This window comes from Cryptotermes secundus, unplaced genomic scaffold (assembly GCF_002891405.2).
Source record: "Cryptotermes secundus unplaced genomic scaffold, Csec_1.0 scaffold880, whole genome shotgun sequence".
Taxonomy (NCBI): domain Eukaryota; kingdom Metazoa; phylum Arthropoda; class Insecta; order Blattodea; family Kalotermitidae; genus Cryptotermes; species Cryptotermes secundus.
This window is the reverse complement of record NW_019744416.1, coordinates 116,072-125,108: the sequence shown is the minus strand read 5'-3', so window position 1 is coordinate 125,108 and position 9,037 is coordinate 116,072. Positions and strand designations below refer to the sequence as shown.

The following is a 9,037-nucleotide window of genomic DNA, read 5'->3' as shown; positions in this document are numbered from 1 at the left end:
ATTATGAATATGAATCAGTGCAACAGGACGCTAAAATACAACATGGCTGCAGTAATATAGAATAAGGGAGGCAATGAAGGCCTACAGGATTGTGGTGTAGAAATGTGCAGGGAAATGATCATTTCGAAGACTGAAAAATGAGGTATAAAATGGGTCTTATGGAAGAATGATGTTAGGAGGGTAGGTGAATGGTACGTGGTTAAGATTATGGTGACTGGCAGGCTTTAGTATATAGTGGTGCTGAACCTTCAGGTTCCGCTGCCACACACTTAGTCAGATTGTTTATGTGGTTAAAGAGCTGTGTGATTGTTATGATATGATGAGGCATAAAGAATGTCCTTAGCCACAAAAGAACATTCAGGGGAATATGGAAATCTGACACCATAGCAACTCATTATACTGTATCCTGAGCCAGTTCTGTTCAGTTCACATCTTCACAACATGTTTCTGTGTGTCTATTTTTATGTTATCCTCCCAGGAAATGAAATATGCACCACATATAAGTCTGTTATCACATAAATTATTTATTGTTCCAGGTGTCATAAGTAGAGGATGATGGAACTGAGCAGTGAAGTGAGCCGCAGCTGTTGCTACTGTTTCAGGTAAATGCTAGTGCAGCATGCCAAGACAGTGATGATTTCCAAACAGTAATTTGTGACATAAATGGCAGTACTCTGATGAATGTCCTGTTCGGGCCTTGGTTAAGCTTATGTTATTAGTACCTTTAATTATCTTGAAGGTTCGTGGTCATTCAGAGAGGAAAAGATATATCGTCAGTGCTCGATTTTTCACCTGTGGATTATCTGGTTAGCATGTTGTTCATGTGTGATTTTTTAATTTATCTTATATAATAGCAGGATTTTACAGAAACACAGACACGTGTGCTAGGCTTTCATCTTTGTTTTTGTTGTAAACAACCAATACTGGAGTTGGGGAAGGGAGAAGAGATGATCTAACTGTGATAGTGGAGTAAAGTGAAGGGGATGAAGCAGTTTGAACTATGAAGAAAGCAGTCTTCTGGGATTTGGCACCGTGTATATGTGGTGTTAACCGACGTTCCTCCGAAACGTCGGTTAACACCACATATACACGGTGCCAAATCCCAGAAGACTGCTTTCTTCATAGTCACCGCCGTGAAAGCCTCAAATCTTACACAGTTTGAACTACTTCTAGATGTCTTTGTGGCAGAGTGTATTAAAAGGTTACACTTCAGCCAGGATGTCTGCCGTTGGTCAGGACAGATCCTTTAAATACATGAATCGTTGTTGGAAGAGAATTACATTTCCTCATATGATGTGACAACAGTCAAGATCTGGAGTTAACCAAAGTCGCAGTTGTTAGTGTGCTATGCAGACTGCAGCAGAAGACAGAGAAATACTACTGCTACTACATTATAAATAAGTTATTGGCATCATGTCAAACATTGTCGACAACTGGCAGTATACGAATCATCAAGAGAGAATGTGTAACTGGATGGGAAGGGAAGGAAATTGGTTTCTGCGTTACATCAGGGATTTCTGGTCACTGTTATATGCATCCATTTTTCAGAGTCAGTATGTATCTTCTCACTTTAAGCAGTCCTTGTTTGATGCTTTGCTGTGTTGAAATATGTGTCAGGTGATATAGAAGCGATCATTAATTTGTGACCCTTATCAGAGGGCTGACAAATGGAAGCAAATTATGCTGACTTACTTACTTGCTCATGGAACTGAGTCCTTCTGGAGGAGCCACCAATTCTGCAGCTGCTCAAGAATTTTCCAGCATTTTATGGAACCTGAAGGTTCATTACCATGTTCACAAGAGCCTTCCACTGGTCTCTATCCTGAGCCAGATCAATCCAATCAATACCATTCCATCCTATTCTCTACCCACCTATGTAATATTCTCCACCCACCTATCCCTTGGTCTTCCAAGTGGTCTCTTTCCTTCTGGCATTCCCACCAATATCCTATATGCATTCTCATCTCCCCCATTCGTGCTACATGCCCTTCCCACCTCATCCTCCTTGACTTCATCATTCTAATTATACTTGGAGAAGAGTACAAGTTATGAAGCTCCTCATTATGCAGTTTTCTCCAACCTCCTGTCACTTCATCTCTCTTCGGTCCAAATATTCTCCTCAACACCCTGTTCTCAAACACCCTCAGTCTATGTTCCTCCCTTAATGTCAGAGAATTATGCTCACAGAAGTTTGAATTATTGAATTAATTACTAAATTCAGAATGGGGAAATCGCTAACGAAACTAGACAAACATAATGGTGTATAGTTACAAACCATAAGTGACTTGAAAGACAACAACAAGCCCAAGCTGATGAAATATGTAAGGAACTGAGATAACTGTGGTGGTTCAACCAGAAGTGAGCATTAGGAGCATCTATCTGTGGTTGGTCTCCTGTATGTGCAGAAAGGCAAGTATTTTCATTTAGAATTGGGATTGCCAAGTGAGTCTGGATTATACTGGAAAGGCCTTCATACAGAACTCCACTTGAAAAAGAGAAGTGTGTGCCTGGGCATAAGTCTTCCGAAGAGCATTGTGCATTCATGTGTTGTGCAAATACATCTGGAAACCACAAAATGAAACTTGTAGTGAATAGAGCCCAAAAGCCATGGTTTTTATGGCACCCTGTTTAATATTGCAGTCAGAACGGTGCATGTGTCAGTAAACACATTTATGAAAACTGATTCCATAAGAAATCTGTTCCTAAAGTTTGAGGTTTCCTGAAAAGAAAGTTTTCCCCCTGAAAGCAGTGTTGCTGTTGGATAATGCACCTTCATTGAAGAGAAACTGGATGAAATTGGTGCCAGACATCAATTTACTTTTCAGAAATCACTCATATACTTTTCGCAGGTGACATGGGTTTTACAATTGCCAGCACAAACTGTCTCAGAACCTCTGAAATTGAAACCATTTAAGACAACATTGTTACATATGATTCTGCCAACAGAGAGAACTTTTGTAGTTGGATCCTTCACTTTGTTTATGACAATGAAATTGACCCTCACCTTATTTTTTTTCTGAGAATACTTGGCATTACTTACATGGTGAAGTGAACTCACAGAGCAGCGGGTATTGGAGCTTTCATGGTCTGTGAGTAATACACTAAATTCCACTGTTAGATTAAAATATTGGTGTATGAGCACAATGTCAATGCAGATAGAATGCTTGGATGATCTTTCAGGACACAGTGAGTTCTGAAAGGTATACAGTGCAGATACTTCCCTCATTGTTTGAGCACCAAACATATTAAGAATGCCAGTGTGCTTTCTCCAGACAGGACTTTGTTAGTGCTCACAGAGCAAGAACACCTATGGCTGGTTTAAAGAAAGTATTCAGGGACAAAATTATTTATAGTAATTTCTGGCCACCACACTCCACTGATCTCAACCCATATGACTTTTATTTATGGGCAACTAAAGGCTTTTAGATCAAACCCTCAACTGGTAAAGGTAAAAAGGTAAAGCTGTCCCTGTCACAGGTCATGCAGGCCCGTAGGGTTGTGAGGCATCGAGGCTCCCACAATTTCTAGTCACTTGGCTCACAGATGGTGATGAGGTTGTCAGCCTTGCACACTGGCTGCCCTTTACCCCCAAGAAGATTCCTGGTACTCATTTCTATTGGAGGCCAGAGTGTGGCCTGACGGCCAGAGTGTGGTCTGAAGTTTTAGGTCAATTGAAAAATCCAGTGACCTCATTGGGACTCAAACCCATGACCTGGCATGTAGCATAGTGCCTCAACCAACTATGCTACCACATGCCTCCACATAGTTGAAGAACTGAATTGAAATATCTGAATGGAAATGCTCTCAGTTTCCCGAGATCACAACTGTATGAATATAAACCTTTTATTATGGTGTCTGGAATGTGTGAGGAACAACAGAGTACATTTTAAAAATATTCTGTAATCTGTACAGGGTATACACAAGAGAATGGTGCGGTTTCAAAAGTTAGAAAAAAATATGTTTCTCACCTTACATGGGCAGAACATACACTGTCAGTGGCAACAACTGTCCAAGTTTCTTAATGCTCTACCAGCAGATCGTTTCTCATGCTTACTGCATGGCCGCAGGGCTAGTTTCAAAGATGGTATTGCAGCAGGAGAAGGCTTTCTGTATGCTCTGTTTTGAGGTGTCCGGATCTGTGATTACAGTGCAGCGTGAGTTTCATGCACGGTTTCATGAAGACTCACCACACAAGAATAACATAAGCAGGTTGTACTGACAGTTTGTAGAAACTGGATGCTTGTGTAAAGGCAAGAGTCCAGGTCAACCTCGTGTGTCTGATGACAACATTGAAAGAGTGCGTGAGGCATTTCAGCGAAGTCCCCGAAAGTGATTGGGTAGAGGAAGCAGAAAATTGGACATGTCAAAAATGACAGTGTAGAAGGTGTTTTGTAAGCAGCTATGTTTTAAACAGTACAAGATGTGATTGGTGCAGGCCCTTAAACCAGCAGACAAAGAGAAAAAACGTTACTTTTGCCAGGAGATACAGTTTAAAATGGAGAAAGATAGGTTCATAGAAAGACTATCACTGATGAAGCCACATTCCACGTCAATGGCATGGTGAACAGACACAATGTCTGTATCTGGGGAACCGAGCAACCACATGCACAGATAGAGCAGCAGTATGACTCCAAAAGTCAACGATTTCTGTGCAGTGTCCTGCAAGAAAGTGCACGGCCAATTTTTCTTCGCTGAAGCAACTTTGACTGGCGACTCATTTTTGGACATGTTGGAAAGCTGGTTGTTACCCAAACTGAATACCAATCATGCCGATTACATTCTGCAACTGGAGGGAGCTGCCCCCCATCTTCACAGGAATGTATGAATGTTTCTGCATCATGTTCTTCCACAGCACTGGATCAGACGTGCTGCTGCAAATGGAGACAACCACCTTCTCCTTTGGCCACCCTGTTCACCAGATCTTATACTGCACGATTTCTTTCTTTAGGCGTTCGTTAAAGACAGCATTTATGTACCACCATTCCCCACGTCCATTCATGAACTTCGTGATTGGTTAACGCATGTACTGCAGACCATTACAGCAGACATGCTACACTGGGTCTGGGATACGTTTGATTACCGTGTGGATGTGTGTCGTGTGACCCAGGGTGCACACATTGAAGGTTTGTAATTAACGCACGAGAAACTTAGGCAGTTGCCGCTGCTGATGGTGTATGTTGTGCCCGTGTAAGTTGAGAAATAAATTTCTTATTAACTTTTGAAACTGCACCATTCTTTTGTGTATACTCTGTATATGTTTTATTTGCAATGTGTAAGCTATGGGGTAGTGAGTTTCTTTGGGTGGGGTGAAAATGAGCGGACTTGGTACATCAGTCACTATTTGCCATATTGTATCAGCCCTGGATGATAGATGTTGATGATTGTGGAGCAGTCAGTTGAATGAGACTTGGCAGGGAAACCAAGGTACTTGAAGAAAACCTGCCCCAGTGCCACTTTGTCCACCACAAATCCCACATGACCTGACCTGGTATCGAACCCTGGCCACCACGGTGAGAAGTCAGCAGCTAACGGCCTGAGTTGTGGCATGGCCAAGCTATGGGTTTAATCAGTTCTAGTAATATGAATGTTATCAGTACCAATTTGACTGGAGGGGTGCGCCTAAGCCTTTGACCTGAGAGGTTCAAGGATTTTTGGCCACACTCGCTAAATAATTCACTGTGTAAGTACATGAATAAAGTGCAAAACGGTCTAAACCAATCTGCATACATGAATAAATTAAAGATGGAGCATAGAGGAATATCCAGGGAACATTAGCACTGCTTATATTATTACTGTTTCCATTAGCACCAAAACGTTACCTGTCTTCCTCTTGGCATTGGGTCCAGGACACAGACATCACACAGATGGCGTTTTAGTAGTAACCGAAATATTCTCACTGTTATCATCATCATCATCATTGTCACTACCACTGCCACTGCTCTCATCAACACTTGCAACAGCAACAAGTACATAGAAATTATAATTGTAATTACAGTAATTTGTATCCAGATCAGAACATTATGTAAATCTAATTTTATAGTAACTTTGTCATTAATATTAGCTGTTTATACCTGTCCATTTTAGAAGAGAATGACTTGAATTATGTTCACTTTCATTATTTCAGCTCTTATTGCCATCGTGAGCAAGATGAATTTCTTCTTGTTGTAGACCTGCTGTTTGTCAAAAGCACATGCAGACTGAAGTCAGTGTGAAACAAACTCAGATTTAAAAGGAAGATTCACTAATGATGTTGATGCCAACTTCCTTAAATGTGGTTCAACATTTCCTCTGTGGCCCAAATTAGAGAGTGATATTGCCCGTTCCTGAATGCCAGATGAGAAATTAGTTGAAGAGCACTGTGTTGTGCTATGTGATCCCATGTACTCTGATGAAAGTTACCAATGTTTCAGAGGAACACACTATGCCTTCTTCAAGGTTGAAGTGTACTCGTAAGTGAAGCAAGCAGCGAGTAGAGTGACTTCTTCTGCTTGCTGCTTACTTGCTGACAGTAAAAACTTAACACTTTGAAGCAGAGTTGAGATGTCCCAGTATTTGTTAGATTTGACTCCTAGTATAATTAAGTGATGAAATTTATGATGGCCAGCTAAAACGGAAATGAGCAGAACTGTGCTTGACCTCTTCATTTGATGTCTGGTTGAAAACCTATTCATTATGTTCAGTACTTTAAACTGAATGCAGGGTAACTCAAATGACACTTTGGAACAAGATATAACAGGTATATATTTAAAATAAAATTGCATGTACATGTAGTTACAGCTGTAAACACTGATATTGGTGTAGTTTTTGTGTGTTCACCAGCAAGATAAACGTTTAGCAATAGCCCATAAAAATATAAGTTGAGTGGGTTAGAAGGGAACACGTGTAAAATACTTACTGGCAGAATCATGGTAAGCTGGTTGGTTAATTAAAATAACAAGTGAATTTCCTGTAAGTTTGTGCAACAGTAAAATAGAAAAATCTAGAAAGCACAAACTGAACACTATTTAGAAAATATTCACCACCTGGCTACTCTGCTGTTGCTCTGCCCAAGTCCAAATCACAGATTGCTAACACACAGAAGATGTGTACAGCTCAGAGCTGATGGCAAATGGAGGAGGAAGAAAGTAACATGTTGGACTGAAGAGGTAAGGGGAATGAACAGGGTGAATTGGAAGGTGAAGTACTGGTTGACTTATGAAAATATAAATCCTGAGCCACAGCACAAGGGTTAACACCACCCCCCCCCAAAAAAAAGAAAGAAGAATAATTCAACCACGGGGGATTGATTGTGGGAAACGGAAATAGTACCCTAAGAGCAGATATGTCCTCTCCAGCATATGGCACAAGTTGGAGAATGCCATCAGGCATCAGTCAAGTGTCATCCAAATGGTTTAGTGGCATGTTAAGGAAGGGATTAAGAGGAGAGCTAGCACAGGTGCTCTGAATCAGTGCTGGAAATAATAAATACAAGGAGCAGTATCCAGGAAAATAAAGAAACAGTTCACCAGTTAAAAGCAGACACATAGATATGCAGCATCTTTAATGCTATACATAATGTTTCACAACCTGTCTGCCATACTCTGGGGCTTGACTGTGGAAGTAATATTGAATAAAAAAGGTGAACGCACATTGGTCCTGCTGTGAGTGAAAAATCAGTTGATTGGACCATTTATTTTGAACCAAGTTAAACTGCTACTGCTGTTCGGTACTGTTTGATAAATTGCCGTTGTTGATGGATGGCTGGCTGGTCTCTGGAGGTGTGGTTGAGGATGCCCAAACAGCACAATGGGGTGCCTCCACATCATGATGGTGAAGTTGTGACGAACTTGGATCAGCGTTAGAGGAATTGACGCTGGCCCAATATCTTGGCTGCTGAGATCTCTGGATCGGAAGACCAAGGCACAGACAAGAGTTGAATTTTTGTGTCAAATTACGGTTGATGCTGCTTATGCATGAGAACATCCAGAAATAGTACAACTGCGATTAAACTGATGTTCGATTCGAGCAGGTGCTATGACCCATGGTGGACTTATTGGACATTTAACTTACGATATATGCCGAATGTGCAGGTAAATTGATGTTATTAATACTCTGCTGTATTTTCTCCTTAGCACACATGATACATATGTGGCTCCTCATCGGTTTCAAATAAAATAGTAGTTGTATTGATGTCGTTTACTTTACATTACCTCGTGAATCACCTACACCAGTGGTTCTCAAACTTTTTACCTCTAAGCCCCCCCCCCGACAAGAGAAAATACTCTCAGGTCCCCAGCCTGTTTTTTTTATCAAAACAGAAGTCATGGTATGTTTGACGTTTTATTCAGTTTATTTTGTGTTTTTCTACATACTATTTAGCAGTTTTTTTACTCAAAATTAAAGTATCACAATATTAGGCCTACAATAAAAATTAGTTTTATCACTTGCAATTGACCAAAATATGTATTTAAATGAAACTGTATTTAACTAACAAGGATTTAATTTTTTTCTGCAATGAAAAGCAAACATTTAAATATCAAACTTTAGTGTGATGGATGGGCCTGCTTTCGAGAACAAAAGTTTATCAAAACGTGGTGTAATATCAGAAATGGCCACTCTAACTTCTTTAGCAATATTTAGCCTTGAACAACACTTTGACTTTATAGCTGCCAAAGCAGAAAAGCCTGTCTCGCATAAGTAAGTTGTTGCGAAAGGGATCAGGATCTTCAGTGCTTTTTGGCTCAAAGTTGGGAATTCCTTGCCAATATGTATCCAGAACACCAGCAAAGAAAATTAATTAAATTTACTTTTTAATGAAGTATCACTAGTGAGATCGATGAGTTGTTCTTGCTCTTTTACCTTCAGAGATGATGGCCCAGGAGCATTTTCGAATGGATTTTTAATCCACTTAAAATTTTCAAAATCATTGCAAAAGTATTTTTCAAAACGAACTTTCAACATCATGAGATGATCAAGTAGGCAGCTTTTTATGTCCATTGGAAGCACTGGATTATCAGTGTCTTGTACCATTGACACCAGAGTAGGGAACATGTCTAGC

The 9,037-nt window shown here is 40.3% G+C and overlaps 1 protein-coding gene across 1 annotated transcript in view; it reads left to right on the top strand.

Moving 5' to 3' along the window:
* Positions 1 to 535: 535 nt before the first annotated feature.
* The window catches only part of LOC111874765 (rho-related BTB domain-containing protein 2), a gene marked incomplete at its 3' end in the record, with an annotated part of 116,640 nt that continues 108,138 nt past the window's right edge, over positions 536 to 9,037 (top strand). The window contains 1 exon segment of the mRNA XM_033755586.1: positions 536 to 602.